The sequence below is a fragment of the Papio anubis genome, unplaced genomic scaffold, assembly GCF_008728515.1.
Source record: "Papio anubis isolate 15944 unplaced genomic scaffold, Panubis1.0 scaffold41, whole genome shotgun sequence".
In the NCBI taxonomy this organism is placed as follows: domain Eukaryota; kingdom Metazoa; phylum Chordata; class Mammalia; order Primates; family Cercopithecidae; genus Papio; species Papio anubis.
In genome coordinates this window covers 338,440-360,090 of record NW_022164268.1, presented here as the reverse complement: position 1 = coordinate 360,090, position 21,651 = coordinate 338,440, and the positions used below count along the sequence as shown (strand labels likewise).

Sequence of the window (21,651 nt, the reverse complement as noted above, 5' to 3'; positions counted from 1 at the left end):
AATTTCAAAATAATTATGCTTCCCATGCAATGTTCACATATTGAATTCTCAACTTTGTTTTTAAGTGACAAGAAGTTTATATTATTTTGTTATAACAGTAGTATGAAAATTTATGTATTTTTACTAGTTCTGGTTTAGAAAATGTTAATGTGTAAGAAGATTATAGACATAAGAATTATTCTACTGAATAATTAAAACATTGTCTTAAAAGTTGACTGGCAATTCTCTCCCACGTTCTGAATTTTCATTTTTCTATTCTTTATTCATGAACAGGTTTTGCATATTATGTAATATATTATAGAGGAAAAGAATTAAAAATAAGAAAGTAAAAATCATCCCATAAGGTTTTTTTGTTTGTTCGTTTGTTTGTTTTTAAAGAATACATGCAAGGGTGTTGCAACACACGTAATGCACATCAAATACTCTTGGTTGTCTGAGTTTTCTGCAACAAGAACTACATTTTGCATGGTTTATATGACACATAAAAAGGTAATTTCCAAAATAAATACTATAGGGATGATAGAAACCTTGGGGATCATGTACCTAGAGGTTAACTACATCACATAAAAATCTATAGAAAAATACAGGCTTCAGGACCCATTTCAGAGTACAGGCAATACTAGGTGGAGAGTTGTTAGATGTTGGAAAACTGTGTTATTCTACCACCTCACTTGGTAATTGTGAAACATCCTCTATGTTTGACATCTACTGGTCTAATATACCAACTGCTTCATTTTGGAGCTATAGAACAAAGAACTAGGTGATTAACTAGTTAGTTTAGGGTTATGTAACTAGGAGATGAGCTCAAAGTCTCCTCTCCATCAACCACCAGTTCTGTGCTGTTTTCCCAATTCAATTCAATTCAATTCATCCAATTCAATGGAAAAGCAAGTATTTATTGGCCATTTGGGGGGTGTTTATTGTTCCAATCTTGAATGATTGATTTTAGGCACATTAATGGAGATATTTTAGATACAGTTTTCTTAAATCAGAATACATTGAAAATTTCAGGAGCACTTGAATCTTTTAGAATTATGTTAATTTTAGATTGCTTGCATAAATCCACTTTCATCAATGAGGTTTCCATAGCATTTGTTAAAATTTCAAAGAGGATATGCTCCTCTAGAAACATTAAATACTATTGATAAATCCTTATCTCCAACTAATTTGTTTTACTAGACCATGTTAGTAAATGACATGTTAGTAAATGGCATTTACTAACATTTACTAACATTGCTATTAATGTAATAGCATTAATGCCAAAAGTTTTGGGATGTGATATTTAAATTTACCCATCTTCCCCAAATATGTAGGCTATTGAAGATAATTCAGTATATTGCCACAGTTTAATCATTTTTTTCTTTGCTTTCCTATTTGCACATAAAAGTTATACAAAGTAAAACATACTGAATATTCCTTTTATGATTTTTATATTCTACTTTTAGCATTTCAGAGAAATGAAGAGTAAGAAAATAAGTCAAGGGAATACCACATATGCATAACAACATCGTTCACTTTGTTTCAGCATGCCTGGTATTTGGAAAGTAATTGCATTCTCTGGTTAGAGAATGAGACTCTAAAGTAAAAAAGAAAGGCTTTTCATCAGATGTCTTTATTCAGCATTATATTTTATATGGATGCATCAGTAGTATATGCTTAGAAAGAATGCAATGAATATATATACTGCTTTTGTAATAGGAAAATTTTTCTGAAAAAAAACAAATATCATGTAAGAACAGATTTTTCTATCTCTAGATGTTAGAAGAGCAATGATGTTCCTGTGAGCAGCTGATGGAGGACATCATCAACATGAAAGTACTCCTTTGTGAGAGAAGTATCAGCTTACCTTTATATTAATAGATATTACCTTTGGATATATCTGTGGGAAAAGAAAAGCTATTTCAGTAAGTGGTATCTCTATTGTACTTCTCCACCTAAGTCAAAATACTCTTTCAGATGGCTTCTCTAGTTAAGGTACTTCCAATAAAAAAGATATAAAATTTCACAAAATACTCTTTTTTTTAACCAAATTAATGTCAGAATTATGACATAATTCTGGCTTCTGTATTTATTGTCCTTTTGACTCTGCTGAAGATTTGAGTAGTTAAAGGCATATATAGAAGTATATATTCTTCAATTGTTTAGACATTACATCATGATAATAGTGAGTCTAATAAGATAAAATGTTACTGACAGAGTAAAAAAGAAATAGAAATCAAATAAGCTGTTAAAACTTTCACAATATAATTTAATACACTATTTTCTCCACTGACAAGTATTTTGAGAATAAAAATCTTTTACAACAAATTTAGTTATAAAATAAACTTGTAACACATTAGAGGCTCTACTAGATATTATCTTAGCAGAAATACCATTTTTTCACTAAGCTTCAGGTATGTGAGACTACCTATATGAAAATACTTTATGTTGATGTCCATTATGGCTAGGAACAGTTGAAGAAAATGAGGCTTAACCCAAGGGCAAACCTGTGAATTGCAGAGAATTTTTTCTGGCTGTATCACTTTTACTACATTTTTTTTTATTCATATGGTTACTCTTTCCCCATTTTCAATCATCCAACACTCTTCTGTTATCTAGCTTGTTCTTCCTTCATGCAAACATAATTAGAGCTGATAACAGCTATTTGAACATGTTAACTCACTCATTTTCTTTAGAGTTGGTGTAGTAGCTCAGCCAAGCATTAAACTTCTCTCTCATTGTAGAATAAAATTGTTTTTAATTAAAGTTAATTAAAGTAGGGAGACTCCAAATGACATCATATTTACTGAAATGCAGAATAATTCTGAATGCAACTCTGGTAGCTTTTTGAGGGTCTTCAGTGGTAATAATAGGAGAGTGTAGAAACAGAAAAGATAGAATTGGGACTTTGTGTCCATCTGTAATGGCAAAGTTAGACAGGGGGCTAGTCTGGCTTTGCCTGCCGAAGGCTTATTTAACAGAGGGCTTGGAATGTGAGTGAGCATGCCTGGAATACTAAAGCATTTCTAAGGGCTTATTTTTGTGTGACACCATGAAAAAATAGTTAAATAATGAAACATACAACCTTAACATATTCTTAGTTTCTAATGTGACAATGGTAATTCTCAAAAGATAAATCTGCAAGTACGTTTAATAAATAAATATATTTCCTTAAAAATGGTGTGTGCTTTTTATAGAATTATGAGCAAATAGTTACATGGCAGGATACCTCATATCTAGGATATATTCTTTTTTAATTGTAACTATTCATTGAAGATATAGGATTTCATAAATTGAGAGATGAAAGGAAAGGAGCTTGACAAACTGGTAAAGAAATTCAGACATGGCAAAGAATAACTTGTTGCAGGCCATGCAATACATAAAATCTATAGAATTTATTTCTGTTTAAACCTATTTAACTGAATGGAAAACTATACAGACAACCAGGTTTTGAGGGGCCAGAAATTTGGTGAGAATAGTGAGGCAGGCGTAATACTGAGGTGAGCCTTACATTTCCCTTGAGAAATCTTTTAGTTTCTAAATAGCACAAGGCCAAAAGACCAAGAAGACAGCCACAAGGCAGATAAAAACCTAAGCTAAGACTTTGGCCTTATTGGGATGTCTAAAGATAAAACTTGTAGTTTAAGAAAGCAGGATGTCAAGAAACTAAATTACAAAGAAAAAGGGAGAAGAATAAGGGAATTTTAGCATCGTGTCATGTTCCTCCTTAAGACGTTTGCTAAATTTTATCTGGTATAGGGCTAACAGGATATCAAATGGAGTCAAGAGTAGCAGCTAAAGGTATGGGCAGCAAAACAGGGTATTTGGCAGTTTCCCAGGATTGAAGAAGAAAAAATTGGAGAAGGGACTCTAGTTAATATCCCTGACTTCTTATTACAAATAGAATAAAAGAAAGTTATACTCCAAAAACATAGGTAACAAGAATTATATCAACTCTTAACAAAAATGTGAAACTCAGCTCCGGACAAGCACAACCCCATAATGGAAAAGCAGGTCTGCCCCATATTTAAGGTACCTGAGAAAAATCTAAAGGAAATCCTCCCTGAAGGAAGAAAATATGAGACAAAACATCAAATTATATCTATAATTTTTCATTAGCAATATTCTACATGTGATCAAACTTACTAGGCATGTCAGAAGTCAGAATCAAAAAACAGAAAACTAAAACATAATATAAGCAGATACAAAGGTGAATTAGAGTTGGAGATATCCATCACAGATTTTAAAATAACAAAGAATAAAATGCTGAACAAAATTGTTAGCAAGATCAAGAATCTCACTATGCAACTGGAATTTATAAATAATAACCCAATGGAAATTACAGAACTGAAAATGTTAACATTTAAATTAAGAATGCAATAGATGTGTTTAAACAGTTAAAGAGAGGATTTTTGAAATAAGGAGAGATCATTATAAAATATACAGACTGAAGTTCAAAAACTAAAGAGAATCTATAATATACAAAAGAGCATACAAGACACGAGACAATTTAATATCTGTAATTGTATTTGTATAACAAGAGAAGAGAGAAATGTTAAAGAAGCAATATTTGAAAAGATAATCGGTGAGAAACTTTCAGAGCCAATAGAAAGACATCAACACACACAATCCAGAGCATTAACAAACACCAAGGAGAACTGGGGCATGAGGTAGGAAAATCTAAAAGCATTAGAGTAAAACTGACCTTTTTTTAAATGCATAAAAATGTTGTAAAAGCAGTCAGATAAATAAAAGACATTATCTTCAAAGGAAAGACACTTCATTAGAAACTATGGAGGGCAGAAAACAATAGAATGACATTTTGTAAATGCTCAAAGAAAATATGCCAAACTATACTTGTTTATTCAGCAAAAATATCCTTCAAAAAAGGAAATTAAATAAAGATGTTTTCAGCCAAACAACTGAGAAAACTCATCAACAGCAAACCTGTGCAAACATACATATTTAAAGGAGTTCATTAGACAGAAGACTAATGATCTAAAGAGAAGCACAGAAATGAGAGAAGGAAAGAACAATGAAAGAGTTAAATATGTGGGTAAATCAAAATAAAAATAACCTAAGTAGACTGGGTGCAGTGGCTCACGCCTGTAATCACAGCACTTTGGGAGGCTGAGGCAGGCAGATCACAAGGTCAGGAGATTGAGACCATCCTGGCTAACACGGTGAAACCCCGTCTCTGTTAAGCATACCAACTTTTAATTCAAAACTGCTTCATAATGCAATTTGACCAAAAAAGTCTACATGCTAAAATAAGATATAATCCTACAACAACTGACTAAAGCATAATATTACAAAAATTTATTTGTATTAAAAAGATAGGTTAATTAAAAAGCAACTCACCTGATTAAGGTAACTATTTTATCTTGTTATTAAAGGCAAATGAAAAACAGACTTTATAAAAATGTAAAGATCATGTACTGGCTATTCCTGACCAGATTAGCACTTATCTCTAGAATAATGCAGATTGTCTTCTATTATAATCTGTTAATTACACCTTGGGGCCATAAACACAACCAATTTCTAGAACAGGGATACAAATATATTGCTTTGAGGACAGAAAAATATATCCTGACCAAGAGATTGTTTATGGCAGTTAATTTATGGATTGTAAAAATGTAGTAACCATATAACTCGGGGAGGACAGGTGTACTCACTGACATGGTTTGACTCTGTATTCCCACCCAAATCTCATCTCAAATTGAAATCCCATGTATCAATGGAGAGACCTGGTGGGAGTTGATTGGATGATGGGTGCGGTTTCTCCCATGCTGTTCTCATGATAGTGACTGAGTTCTCATGAGATCTGATGGTTTGATAAGTGTTGGCAGTTCCTCTTCCCTCTGTCTTTTCTGCCACATTGTGAAGAAGGTACTTGCTTCTCCTTTGCCTTTCACCATTATTGTAAGTTTCCTGAGGCCTCCCCAGCCATGCTGAACTGTGAATCAGTTAAAACTCTTTCCTTTATAAATTACCCAGTCTCGGGTACTTCTTTATAGCAGTATGAGACTGGACAGTAAATTGGTACAAGAAGTGGGGTACTGCTATAAAGATAACCTGAAAATGTGGAAGCAACTTTGGAACTGGGTAACAGGCAGAGGTTGGAACAGTTTGGAGGGTTCAGAAGAAGACAGTAAGATGAGAAAAAGTTTGGAACTTCCTAGAAACTTGTTAAATGGTTTTCACCAAAATGCTGATAGTGATGTGGACAATGAAGTTTAGGCTGAGGTGGTCTCAGAAGGAGATGAGGAACTTATTGGGAACTGGAGTAAAGATCACTCTTGCTGTGCTTTAGCAAAGTGACTGGCAGAATTTTCCTCGTGCCGTGGAAATCTGTGGAACATTGAACTTGAGAGAGATGATCTAAAATTGTAACTTATATTTAAAAGGGAAGTGGAGCATAAAAGTTTGAAAAATTTGCAGCCTTACCATGTGGTAGAAAAGAAAAATCTATTTTCTGGGGAGAAATTAAAGCCAGCTGCAGAGATATGCATAAGTAATAAGGAGCCAAATGTTAATTGCCAACAAAATTGGGAAAATGTCTCCAGGGCACATCAAGAGACCTTGGTGGCAGCCCCTGCCATCACAGGCCTGGAGGCCTAGGAGGGAAAAAATGGTTCTGTGGGCTGGGACCAGGGTTTCCACTGCTGTGTCCAGCCTCAGGATATGGTGTCCTGTGTCCCACTGCTTCAGCTCCAGCCGTGGCTAAAAGGGGCAAGGTATGGTCCAAACTGTTGCTTCAGAGGGTGCAAGCTCCAAGATTTGGTGGTTTACATGTAGTGTTTGGCCTGAGGGTGCACACAAGTCAAGAATTGCAGTTTGGGAACCTCTGCTTAGATTTCAGAGGATGTATGGAAATGCCTGGATGTCCAGGCAGAATTCTTTCACAGGGTCAGAGCCCTTTTAGAGAATCTCTGCTAGAGCAGTGTGGAAGGGAAATGTGGGATTGGAGGCCCCTCAAAGAGTCCCCACTGGTGCATTTCCTAGTGGAGCTGTGAGAAGAAAGCCACCTTCTCCGGACCCCAGAATAGTAGGTCTACTGACAGCTTGCACTCTGCAGCTAGAAAAGCTGCACGCACTCAACACCAGTCAGTAAAGGAGCTGCCCAAGGCTGTGGGAGTCCCCTCCCCATTGCATCAGCATGCCCTGGATGTGAGACATGGAGTCAAAGGAGATTATTTTGGAGCTTTAGGATTTAATCACTGCCCTGTTGGCTTTCAGACTTGCATGTGGCCTATAGCCCCTTGGTTTTGGCCAATTTCTCCCATTTGAAATGGGAGCATTTATCCAGTGCCTGTCCCCATACTGTATCTTAGTAACTAAGTTGCTTTTGATTTTACAAGCTCATAGGTGGTAGGGACTTGCCTTGTCTCAGATAGACATTGGACTATGGGCTTTTGAGCTAATGCTGAAGTAAGAGTTTGGGAAGGCAAGATTTGTTTTGCAATGTAAAAAGACATAAGATTTGGGAGGGTCCCGGGGCAGAATAATATGGTTTGGCTCTGTGTCCCCACCCAAACTCATCTCAAACTATAATCCCCACATGTCAAAGGAGGGATCTGATGGGAGGTAATTGGATCATGGGGGTGGTTTCCCCCATGCTGTTCTTATGATAGTGACTTAGTTCTCATGAGATCTGATGGTTTTATAAGTGTTTGGCAGTTCCTCTTCCTTCTCTTTTCTGCCACCTTGTGAAGAAGGTACTTGCTTCTCATTTGCCTTCCACCATGATTGTAAGTTTCCTGAGACCTCCCTAGTCATGTGAAAATGAGTCAATTAAACCTCTTTCCTTTATAAATTATCCAGTCTTGTGCATTTCTTTATATCAGTGAGAGAACGAACTGATACACTCACCATTTAGAAGATTCTATTTTGCCTCCTTGGTGTTTTTGTTTGGCTTTTTGTTCTAGAGTGGAAGTCTTTTCTCTATCAATGAAGAAAGAATTTGGCAGAGTTACATTAAATGTTCTCTTCAGAACAGTATGCCTTAAAAACGGACTGAGCTGTGGACATTAAAAAAAAGAATAGCATATTTTAATTGTATCATTCATAAACTTTGAAATATTATTTTACATTATTCAATAATGAACTCATTAACATAAAATAACTTACCAAAACCATTTATTGATATCTTACATGTTTGGATTCCTAGGGCTAACATACATAAGTATATTAAAATATATAAAAGTAAAAAATAAAATAAAATATATAAAAGTTATAAGTCATGAACTTAATACATGTTTAATATTCTTCTAAAAGTCATATATATTTGGTAGAGGCAAAAACCTTTGATGAAATCTAAAATTTCTTTTAAAAAAAGCAATATGTACATTTTTGCATGTATTAATATCAAATAATTTTTATTCCCAAAATAAATCTTGCTTCCAATGAAAGCAGATATTGACTTTCCAGATGTGTCTTCTCTCAGCATTTATTCTTTCAACAAATGTTTGTTAAATGCATATTATCTGCCTATTTTCCAACTATTAACATGCAGTAACAAGATAAAGTCAATTTACATTCACCATTCAACATACCAATGAAAACATCAAGAAAGACAAAATTTCAAAGGAACTTTTAAAACTAAAACAAACTCTTATTTCTATTGCTCTGAGGACTGTCCACCAAATTTCTTGCAAAAAGGAGCTGATTGAAGAATGGAATTAATGGAATAGTCATTCAATCAATATTTATTTGAGTGCCTCTTATGTGATATGTATTAGTCCTAACATAGCTATTATCAATGATCCTCTTTTTTAAATCTTCTCCTCCACAAGAACGTCATATAATAGGATATATTAAAAAGTTAGAAATTGAGATACATATTTAGTAGGCACAAGTTGAGAATATTGCATTCTTAGATTTACAGTTTTTCATTGCCTGTCTTCATGTAATAGAATGAGAGTTACAGGTTTAAAGTCAGCTTCATGTGGAAAGATAATTCATATATCTCGGTAGAAATTTTGACTCAGACATTTTCAATGTCTGTGGACTTCAAAATGTTACCTCCCCTTTCTGAACTTAGGTTTCATCACTTTTCAAATGGAGTCAAAGCGATCTATTTTATGTAGGTTTAGGGGTTATAATAATTGAGTTAAAGTATGGAAAGTAGTCCTTTATCTTAAAAAGGCAATATAGCTTAGTGGTCAAAAGCATGAGCCTTTCATTGGTTGAAACCCTACTCCTGCTATCTGCTTTCTATGTGTTCTTAAGCAACTTACTATCTCTGTGCTTTGGTTTTGTAGCTGTTGTCGTTTTTCTTGAGACAGGGTCTCACTCTGTTGCCCAAGCTGGAGTGCAGTGGCTCAATCTCAGCTCACTGCAGCCTCAGTCTCACAGGCTCAAGCCCGGGATTCTCCCACCTCTGCCACTCAAGCAGCTGGGACTACAGGTATGCAACACCGTACCCTGCTAGGTGCTTTGGTCTTTACACTTGGAAAGAGAAGATGCTAAAATAATAAGATATTTTTATGAGGATTACATGAGTTAATAATGTATAAAGCATATCAAGCATGGCCTATCAAAACCATATGTGTCTATTACTATTATCCTCCTCCTCATCATCATCTTGTGTAATGTCTCCCAGTGAGTAAATATTTACATCAAATTAATTAAAAATAAACTTTTATTCTTATAATTAGGGCAGTGGTAAATAGGGCAGTTAGAATTTGCCCTCAGTCCAGCAGTCTGTAAACACAGTAAAAGTTCATTGAGGTAGATTATTTTAGCATATCATTAGGATAAAATTAAAAGGAATAGTATTTCCATGATCAGGGTGAGAGCACAGAGCCAGGGCAATCCACGTGTCCTACTGTTGGGAAGTTTTGGTTTTGCACAGACGCCTTCTTTTAAAAGCATAAACAAACAGAAACACAATTCCAATGCAAACAACATATCCTAAAGGAAAGTAGCATTAATTTGAAGCTATATTGTAAAAAGTCACCAATACTTATTTATAATATGAACAAAATTAAGTTTCAGAAAAAATATAAAATTGGAACTGAAGAAAGTTTGTGAGGTAGTCCCTCAATCATTAAAAAATCTAAAAAGAGCCTATCGAATAACTATGGAACTAAAGAGAAATATACATATAAGTCAAATCGCTTAGAAAAATATTACAAAAGAAAAAATGAACATTCATAAAATTACCCCCAAGCTTTAGTCATAATCCAAAATATTTCATGATTTATAGAAGGAAAATTGGGAAACTTCCACTTATTCCCTCCTCCTTTTATTTATTCCATGAGTGAACATCAAGTGCCTATTATATATCAGACACTGTACAGAAATCTAATAATAAAATTGTCAGCCAAAAATACATAATCCCAGGTTTCATAAAATCTATTACCAATAATGAGATAATCATAAAATGCATATAAAATCAAACATTGATAAGAACTCCCAAGAAGAGGTACATAGAGACAAAATAAGAAGAATGGACCAAGTAAAGGAGATCAGAGGGTTCAATAAGGACATGACAATTGAATTGAAATCTGAAGTAAAGACAGGACTTAATCAGGCAACGGTGGGGAATAGGGTTGGGGAGGCACTCCAGACTCAGAGATCAACACAGGCAAAGATCCTGTAGCATGTTGTAGTAACTGAAAGAACGCTAATAAGCCTAGAGTGGCACGGAGCAAGGTAGGCCTCATGAGGGATGATGCCATAGACCCGTGTAGGGCATGTTAAGGATTCTGGTGATGACAAAAGTAATGAGAGGCCATTAAAGTTTATTACAAAGTTGGTAAGAGATTATTGCTTTTGTAAAATCACTTATTATTGTATTTTACATTAATGTTTTTATTATATAAATATTAAATATCCTACATGCACTTATTTACTAAAATAATTGTGTACTACTAATTTCAAAAGGAATTATTAATATTTATTTATATACATATTTTTAAGTAAGAGTTACTCATCAAGATGTTTTTCAGGTTAGAATTACCTTCTGGAGGCAGGAAAGACACTATAGACCAATGTTCAGAGGGGGAAGTATGGGTAAAAAATGAAAATGTGTGGGTTATCTACAAATAGACTACTGAGAGATTATAGAATGAGAAAAAGATTCAGGTTCAAGACTTTATGAACTCTCAAATTCATAGCCAGATATGGGGTAGGAGCCTATAAAAGAGATCAGAACATCAGAGAGTGGTATGTTAGGAGAGCCAAGAGAAGTGAATGTATATGTCTGGTTTTAAGATTTCAGTACTACTGAAAAGTGAAGTGGACAGAAATATGCCCATTATATTAAGAGAAATGGATATTAATTAGTTTAGTTGAGGTAAATTAAAATGCATATAATCCATACTGGAGAATATTGAGAAGTGAAGGGAAAAGGAGAGGAGAGGAGAGGAGAGGAGAGGAGAGGAGAAGGGAGGGGAGGGGAGAGGAGGGAAGAGGAGGGGAGGAGGGGGAAGAGGAGGGGAGGGGAGGGAAGGCGAGGTGAGGGGAGGGGAAGGGAGGAGGTAGAATAGCAACAAACTTCATTTTAAGACATTTAGTTTCAAAAATAGGAAATAGAGATCTTTCTTACAATTTTATTTTTCTTTTGTTAACAGAAAATATTAGAAACTAAAAGACAACAGGGATTACCTTGTACTTGAGAGAGAAATAACTGATAGTGAAATGTGCCAGAGAATACAGAAGGAAATAAGATCTAGAGTATATATGGAGGTATCAGAATAAGTGAAAAGGAGTGATTTATTCCAAGAGTTGCGAAGGATTATAAGACAAATCCAGATATATATAAATTATGAATAAAATGTAGTGGAATTGAGAGACTCTCCATCTGATATTGTTTTTCTCTCTTACTGCCATCAAGAATTCTTCCTACTCAAATTCCCATGGAAACTACTAATAAAACATACAATTAGAGAAAATCATGTGTTAAAGTTGAAGAACAGAGATAGTGATGGCAGCAGCTGCTGCAGACAGCCTGAGACTGCCATCAGACAGGCTGCAGCAGGGAGGTGCGGCCAGGGCTGCACACTCCATGGAGCCTGTAGGAGCTGGGGACAAGTGGGAGCCCTACCCCCACTAAGTTGAGGCAGAAGCTCCCCGGGTGCCACTGCAGCTACCCAAACTGCAGCTGCAGAGACAGGTCTCCCACTCCATAGAGCAGGCAAGAGCCCCACCACCTCTAGGCACAGCTGCAGCTGTAGCTGCCCAAACCCTGGCTGCAGACTTACACATCCCTACACACTTGGAGACCCAGGAAGACCCTCATGCCCTCACAGGCTCAGAAGGCCTGCTCCTGCTGCCTGGCTTCTCCCTGCTCTCTGCACCTTCTCCAATTTTGGAGCAAAGTCAGGTGGAGCCTGGGCACCATGAAGGACAGCTGGAGGCAGACAGATTCCTGGGTGGAATGGGGCAGGTCTCCACAAAGGCCTCACCTTTTTTAGGCCAGGAATAGCCTCAAGGCTGGGTCAGGCTGCCAGTCCCACAAACCAGAGTGGGAACTTGTGGTGCCTTTTCTGGGCCTGCCCATGGCTGCCCATAGACAAATTGGCATGTAATGCCTTCCCTCTGAGGCCCATAAAAGCCCCAGACTCAGCCAGACATGAGCAGATAACTGGACAACCAACTGCAGAGAAGAGCAACCCTTACTGTTGATAGAAGGAGATGTCAAGATGACCAACAGCGGAGAGGAGCTACCCACTCTAGGGCCTCCTATCTGCTGAGAGCTTCAGAGACCTGCAGAGTCACCGGGACTACCAGCTGTAGAGAGAAGCAACCCACTCCAGGGTCTCCTCTCTGCTGAGAGCAGGGAAGACAATGGGATGACCTGCCTGCAGAGAGGAGCTTCCCAATCCAGGGTCTTCTCTCTGCTATAGGAGCTGAACACTCATCAGAACCCTCTGCTGTGGAAAGGAGCTACCCCCTGTGGGTCTCCCGCAAACTGTTCTATTGCTCAATAAAACTTCCCTTCATCTTGTTCATCCTGTTCATCCTCCACTTGTCTGTGTACCTCATTCTTCCTGGTCACAGAGCAAGAACTCAGGACCCACTAAATGGTGGAGTTAAAAGAGCTAGAACACAAACAGGGCTGAAACGTGCACTTGCTCACCACCTTGTGGACAAAGAGAAGGAGAGAAGAGCTGCGACCCTTCAGGGATCCCAGACTTGGGAGATCCCTGAGTCAGAGCTGTGACTCCCTCTTTGGAGTCCTGCAGTACCTGGCATCTCCAAGCTTCCAGGTGCCACTGCATGTCCTGGAGCCAGCAGGGGAAGCTGCTTGTGTACACCTGATCCAGCTGCAGCCTCACAGAGAGCTGACAGCCATGTTGGCACTGGAGCTGCCCACCCCGCTACAGCAGCCAGCATGTCTGACTGTGCAGAATCTGGAGCCCACACTTGCTCACACATCCTTCACTGCTCCATGCCTGACTCTTCCTTGGCAGGCATGGGATCCAGGCCAGTAGAGTGAGCTGAGCACAGCCTGTGAGGCTGAGTGGGCAGAACCAGCCCAGCGAGCCTGAGAAAAACTCAGGCAAAGGCACCACCAGCCAGAGGTCTCAGGTCAGAAAAGCAAGACTTCAAAGATCCTGTGACAATAGGATACTAATCTCCTGAAATTTTCAAAGAATTACTGCTTGACATAACAGGGACAGCAATGGACTGAAGGGAGGGTAAGAGAGTGAATTCAGGCCTTCTGTTTCCCATCCCAAATAACTTCCAAGAAAAAATATTGACTTCAGGAAGTTGAAAGTTTGCCATTCTCTAAAAATGAGGAATTAGTGTGGTATCATTGAGAATAATATACTGGAGTCCGAGTAGTATTGAGAGGTCCCAGGTTTCAGTCCTGGCACCATGCTCAGCACCAACTTAGAAGTAAGCATAGTCAACTTTGTTTCAGACATAGGAATCAGACCAAAAGGAGATACTAGGATGTCTGAATTTGGGCACTACAGAAGTAGAAGAGAGGTGGAGGGATCAGGCTTTATGTAGAGCACAGGAAAGAAATGAAACTCTTCTTAAGTTATTCCCTGCAGCCATTCTCCCTATACTCTTCCCCAAAGGCTCCTAGATCTGAAGGAGACTAAATTGAAGATCATTCTTAGAAAGATTTAGAAAACTGAGATAGTACCACACATTATAAAACAATATAAATATATAGTATTTAAAACAACATGGCTTAAGCTTAAAAACAGGTGGTAACTTTAATGAAAAAGAAGCTTGCCAGGCTTAAAATAGACATTTAGTGTGTAAGCTGGCATTTTAATCAACAGAAAAGGGATTCAAAATTTGCCAGTACTGGAATAATCAGTTTTGCATTTGTAAAAATAAATATATATATATCTTCATGTTATGTGCCCATGCAAAGTTACATGTTTAAATGTTTAAAAATCTGGAATATTAGAGTAACTAAAAGAAAATACAAAGGAATATCATGCTTAGAATTTTGTCTTAGGAATATATCCTGACTATATACAAAGAAGTATCTGAGATGATATTTATATTGCTGTTTTATATAATAAGAAAGTCAGTGAAGTCTTTCAAAATGTCTAGAAAGAATTCCTGACGATGTTTTAGAAATTATGCCTAATATAGAAAAAATAGAATGCTCTGACAAACATATAAAGCTGGTATATTTGGTTCTAAAACACGCCTACTGTTTACTATAGAAAAAATGCCCACTACAGTACTTCAAGTCTTACTATAAAGCTGCAGTTATCAAGACAGTATTTTATTGGTGGAAAAAAGAAACAAACAGATCGATAGAAAAAAAAAATATCTGGACACAGATCTTACAACCTTCACAAAAATTAGCTCAAAAGAGATCACAGACCTCAGTGTAAAATGCAAAAACAGAACACTCCTAGGAGATAACACAAAAGAAAATCTAGATGACCTTGTATTTGGCAACGACATCGATATAGGAGTGAGGCAGGGAAGGGCTGGGAAGAGAAGGGCAGGGCCCATGGTTAGGGCTCCACCCACAGACCTAGGTAAGGACAGGCATTTGTTTTTGTGCCCAAATGTTGCATTTCCCAAGACCACCCTGGCCCACCATGCCTCCATCCTGTGCCTATAAAAACCCCGAGACCCTAGTGGGCGGAGACACAAGCAGCTGGATGTCAAGAGGAACACACCAGTGGAAGAACACACCAGCAGACATCAGCAGATGTTGGCAGGCCATCCACCAATGGAACAACATGGAGTTTGCCGGGGCAGTCAGAGGAGAGCCCGGCTGCTGAGCAGCCTGACTCCGGGGGAAAACCACCTTCACACTACATCCCCTTCTGGCTCTCCCATCTGCTGAGAACTACTTCCACACAATAAAACCTTACATTCATTCTCCAAGCTCACATGTGATATAATTCTTCCAGTACACCAAGGCAAGTAGCCCAGGATACAGAAAGCCCTCTGTCCTTGCAATGAGGCAGAGGGTCTAATTGAGCTTATAGACACAAGCCACATATGGATGGCTAAACGGAAAGGGCACACTGTAACACATGCCCACTGAGGCTTCAGGAGCTTTAAGCATTCCCCCCTAGACACTGCTATGCAGATGGAGCCCCACAAACTGCCCATCTACATTCTCCTCCCAGAGGTTTGAGCAGTGGGGCACTGAAGAAGTGAGCCACTCCCCCTGTTGCACACCCTGCAAGGGGAACAAGGAAATGTTTCCCATGTCAACATTTTACATACAACAATACCAAAGGCATGGTCCATGAAAAAGCAAATTGTATTTCACTAAAATTAAAAACTTTTGTTCTGCAAAAGACACTGTCAAGAAAATGAGAAGACTAGCTACAGACACCAAGAAAATATTTGTAAAAGACATATTTAATTATATTAGTCTGTTCTCACATTGCTATAAAGAACTACCCGAGAATGGGTAATTTATACAGAAAAGAGGTTTAACTGGCACAGAGTTCCACAGGCTGTACAGAAAGCATGGCTGGGAGGCCTCAGGAAACTTGCAATCATGGTGGAAAGTAAAAGGGAAGCAAGCACATTTTCACATGGCCAGCAGGTAGGGAAGAGAGAGAGAGAGCAAGGAGGGAAAGTGCCACACACTTTTGAAAAACCAGATGAGAATTCACTCACTATCATGAGGACAGCAAGGGGGAAACCTTTCCCTGTGATTCAATTACCTCCCACCAAGCACCAAGCACCAAGCCCCTCCTCCAATGCTGAAGATCATAATTCATCAGGAGATTTGGGTAGGAACACAGAGCCAAACCATATTACTGACAAAGGAATGTTATACAAAATATATGAAGAAGTCTTAAAACTAAACAATAACAAAATAAAAGACAGGGCCAGGCGCGGTGGTTCACACCTGTAATCCTAGCACTTTGGGAGGCCGAGGTGGGTGGATCACAAGGTCAGGAGATCGGGACCATCCTGACTAACATGGTGAAACTCTGTCTCTACTAAAAAATACAAAAAATTAGCCAGGTGTGGTGGCGGGCGCCTGTGGTCCCAGCTACTGGGGAGGCTGAGGCAGGAGAATGGCATGACCCCAGGAGTTGGAGCTTGCAGTGAGCGGAGATCACACCACTGCACTCCAGCCTGGGTGACAGAGCAAGACTCCATCAAAAAAAAAAAAAAAAGATGAGTAAAATACCTGAATAGATACCTTGCCAAAGAAGATTATATAATGGCAAATAAGCATATGAAAAGATGTTCCACATCATATGTCATTAGGGAATTACAAATGAAAACAACAATGGGATACCACTACCTACCTATTAGAATGATCAAAGAGCAAAACACTGACAATACCAAATAGTAGTGAGGACGAAAAGCAAAAGTACTCTTGTTCCTTGCTGGTGGGAATACAAAATGGCACAGCCACTATGGAAAGTATTTTGTCAGTATTTTAACAAAACTAAACATATTCTTTCTATATGATCCAGTGATCACATTCTTTGTTATTTAACCAGATGAAATGAACACTTATGTCTACTCAAAATCCTGCACATGAATGCTTACAGGTATCTTGTTCATAATTGCCAAAACTTAAAAATAATTAGGAGGCCATTATGCTGAGGCAACTCCAGTGCCTATGTAATCAAACCAAACCCAACTCAGTGTAAACAGTGAAACAAGACTGAAGCTTAACTAGGCATAGGCCACCAACTAACATTTAACTAGGAACATTTCCCTTTAGCCAAGCAAGTATTTTCATTGTCTTGCGTCCATGAACACCTTATATAAATTTTCACCTCACACTCCCTAGGTGGAGTTCTGAACTACTTCTGGTCTGGTGCTGTCCAAGTCCCGAATTACTGTTTGCTCAAAACAAACAAACAACAAACAACAAAAAAACCTCTAACATTTTAATGTGCCTAAGTTTGTCTTTTAACAGTTTGCAACAAAAAATAAAGGGTTAAAATCACCATTGCTGCAAATAATACGTGGAAGTAGAATGATAAGTATATGAAGAGACAGCTTGGGTTTGGAAAAGACTAAAAATCTGGAACTTAAGCATGAAATTTTAAACTGCAGAGCATTTGAGGAATGGGGTGATGTTAAAAGAAACCTAGAGAAAAAATTAATGGCTTAAATAACCATGACGAAGAGGTGCCAATGATGAAAGAACTAAACTTTAACACTCATTACACCGTTAGGTGAAAAAAATAAAGTGAAATGGATGACAGCACATAATCAGAGGTTCATAACTGTGCAAAAACATTTTCCAATTAACAACTTACTTTCTCTTAAATCATGTGCAAGTGGGAGAAGAAAAAAGACTAGCATTCTTACTAGAGAGATGAAAACAGTTATTTTGTATTCAAAGCATTTTTCACCTGAAAATAGGAATGAATACAAGATGGGTCCTAAGTGTATTTGATCTGCATTGAAACCGTGTTCAAATTGTAGCTTTCAGAATACAAAAGTATCTGAAAGTACTTGTCTGCAGCAAAGAGTGCCTAATGTCCACTTAGAATTTTTATATTCTGTGTTCTATGGATGCAAAATTGGTTTAAAATTAATATGAACTAAAGAACAATTCATTTGTCATTTCATTGAAATTATGATGAATGAGTTTGAAATATGAATTATAACTGAGGTAAAATCAATACCATGTTTAAAAAGCTGTATGTTTTCTTTCTCAAACTCATAATGAAATGAAAGGCAAAATGAATATATTCTAATTTTCCGTGGTTTACAATTCTCACTGAAATTATAAATATATAGTATATATTAATTATGTGAAGAAAAACACATTGTTTAAAATGTTTCAGTCACAAGAGGTTATTAAAGTGTTTTAATTCATATGTTTGATAGAATAGCAACTAAATATATTTTTCCACTGGAGTGATTAATGCCTTTTCAAAGCACAATGGGAAATTTTTAAAAAAATCATTACATTGTTCCCTGTCAAAGAAGGATGAGAGGATAACGACCGGTTAACTTTTGTAGTTCTGATTAGACACACACATGTTAGGACAGAGAATCAACGAATACTGAAACTAATCCTACCAAATAGGTTCAAAAAGGTTGATGTCCCTGAAAGACAAAGAAAGACTGAGCAATTGTTCTAGATTAAAGGATATTAAAGGAACATGATAACTAAATTCAATGGATGATTCTGGGTGTAGAATATCATAAGGACGGCCGGGCGCGGTGGCTCAAGCCTGTAATCCCAGCACTTTGGGAGGCCGAGACGGGCGGATCACGAGGTCAGGAGATCGAGACCATCCTGGCTAACACGGTGAAACCCCGTCTCTATTAAGAAATACAAAAAACTAGCCGGGCGAGGTGGCGGGCGCCTGTAGTCCCAGCTACTCGGGAGGCTGAGGCCGGAGAATGGCGTGAACCCGGGAGGCGGAGCTTGCAGTGAGCTGAGATCCGGCCACTGCACTCCAGCCTGGGTGACAGAGTGAGACTCCGTCTCAAAAAAAAAAAAAAAAAAAAGAATATCATAAGGACAATTTAAAATAAAGACTATATTCTAGATAATAATAATAATATTGTAACAATAAAACATTTCCTGAATTTGATCATTTTTTGTGGTTATATAGGAAGATTATCTTCATTGTTAGGAGATACATGGTAAAGTATTTGAGTGTAAAAGATATCTGCTAGATTCAAACGGTTACATGATATATCTCCTAAGAATATATTCTCCAACAATAATAATAATTTATAAATGTGTGTATCAGTGTGTGAGACTGAGAGAGAGAGAGACACCCACATAAAGAGGCAGAGAGGAAGAGTGCAAATGATACAACATATTAACAATTAATGTTTCAATATTTGAATTTTTCAAAATAAATGTTGAAACAAAATTTAAACTCTAAACACGAAGTCACTTTTCTAGACATTCAAGTGTTCATCTTCTCTTTAGCTAATATTCTGGTTACAATTCATCTTCCCTAGAAACCAAAGTCCTCTACTCAATCCAGTATCATGCAGTTCAAAGGATGCTTCTTGTGAACAATGTCAGTTTCTACTTTATATGGCTTCAGATTTATTTTTCACTTTGAGTTTTATAAAATCTATATTACTGTGTTGCTTGGGTCCTTCTAATCACTGAGTTTATTTGTATAAACTCTATCCGCACATACTAGAGAGAAGCATTTTCTGTTTCCTGTCTGTCAGTCTTGTTATGTTTCTTTGATATTTCACTCTTTCAGATAATTAGAGAATGATAGTGGAAGCAACATTATGCTTCACTTATGAAAGCTCTACAGAGTCTTTATATAACACCAGGGCATTCACCTCACAATCAGGTAATTAGTAATTGAATTATGGTTTAACTATAGAGAATTAGCCACAATGCCTGTAGAAGGAAGTTTCACTTTCTCTTCTTCCATCAAGCCCCGCCACTACATCAACCCACTTTCCTGTATCTGCACCCCTATATTATGTCCCTTTATACTCAGTAGGGTTTTCCCTGGAAGCCCCATTTAATATTTCAACATTGCTCCTCAGACCTAACATGTGATAGCTTCCTTCTCTGCTTTAATTTTTTCTATTTATTACAATATGCATATTATATATTTTATTGTGTATTTTGCTTTGCTTCTTATCTAGCTTCCCGGAAGCTGTTTTTGTCTATTGGTTATATAGTACTTAGATCTATTCTTGACACAGACACTTGAATTATTTTCCTTTTTTTTTTTTTTTTTTTGTAATTCTGGAGACTTTAGGTCTTCGCTTATTTCTGGACAATCTCAGCTAAGATTATTTTGTGCATCTCTTCTCCATTTTCTTCTGTTTTTACTTGGTACTGCTATTAGGCATGTTTAACCTTCTTAAACTATTCTTCATGTATTTCTTCAAGTAAACATTTATTAAAAGCGTAACATACATATAGAAAATTGCACAAGTAACTATAATTTAATGAATTTTCAAAAAATGAACACTGCTATGTAACCAACACCCTATCAAAAACAAAGTGTCACCAGTCCTCCAAAACGCTCTTACGTTCCCACACCCAGTCACAACTGCCCATATGCACTCCTGAGCCTGCAACAGCCACAAGAAACTTGACTTCTAATACTATTATTAGATCACCATTGCCTAACATTGAACTTTAGATAAATGGAATCACATAGAGAATTTCCTCTTGAGTCTGGTTTCGTTCATCCAACATTATGCTTGTAATATGGATCCGTGTGGTTGCATATAACATTCATGCTCAGTTCTCCTCTTCATTCCATTTTATAAATACACCACAATGTATTTTATCCACTCTACTTCTGACGACCATTTCTGGGTTGTTTCCAATTCTAGCTATTAAAAATAGTGCTTCTATCCATCATTGCACATGCCTTTTGGTGCACATATCTACACATTCCATTTTGTTATATACCCAAAAGAGAGTAACTGTTGGGTCATAAATTATTCATATATTTAGTTTTACAGAATCTACCAAGTAGAGCATATGAGAGTTTCCTTTTTCCCCACATCTTTTCCAACATTTGGTTCGTTCTCTCTCTCTCTCTCTTTCTACATTTTAGCCATGCTAACGGGAATAAAGTAGTATAACACTGCTATGGGCAGAATGTTTGTTCTTCACCCAAAATTCGTATGTTGAAATCCTACCTCTTGCAATCTGATGTTACTAGGAGGTGGTAACTTTGGGAGGTAATTAGATCATGAAGGTCGAGCCCTCAGGAATGGGATAAGTGCCCTTATATGAAGAGGCCAGAGGGCTAGCTAGCTTTCTTTTCATCATGTGAGAAAACAAGAAGTCAGCAGTCTGCAACCCAGAAGAGGGCCCTTACCAGAACCCAACCATGCTGGCATAGTGATCTCAGATTTCCAGCCTCCAAAACTGTGAGAGAAAAAGAATTCTGTTGTTTATAATCCACCCAGTCTTTGGTATTCTGTTACAGCAGCCCAAACTGACTAACAAAGACACTGTAGTTTTAATTTATCACTTATAATGAAGTTGAGAACATTTTCATATATTGACTTGTCATTTGCATATCTTTTCTTTTTAATGTGCCTGTTCAAGTCTTTGTCCATTTTTATTGACTATCTGCCTCTTTTAAATCTATTTTTAGAAGTTCATTTCTAAATTCATTTCTAGATATCTGTAATTAGATATCTTCACTCTTCTCTGTGTCATGCTTTTCCATTCATTTTAATGGTATCTTTTAATCAATAGATGCTCTTTATTTAATGTCATCCAATATATCATCTTTGTATTATTAGTTAGCATTTTTTATGTCCTCTTGAAGT

The 21,651-nt window shown here is 37.2% G+C and overlaps 1 long non-coding RNA gene across 1 annotated transcript in view; it reads right to left on the bottom strand.

Moving 5' to 3' along the window:
- Positions 1-200: 200 nt before the first annotated feature.
- LOC116273162 overlaps positions 201-21,651 on the bottom strand; it is a 269,780-nt gene continuing 248,329 nt past the window's right edge. Inside the window, exons 2-3 of the long non-coding RNA XR_004181625.1 lie at positions 7,852-8,000; positions 201-1,879 (exon numbers count right to left, since the gene is read on the bottom strand). This is a non-coding gene — a long non-coding RNA (uncharacterized LOC116273162). The remainder of the gene's footprint in view (positions 1,880-7,851; positions 8,001-21,651) is intronic.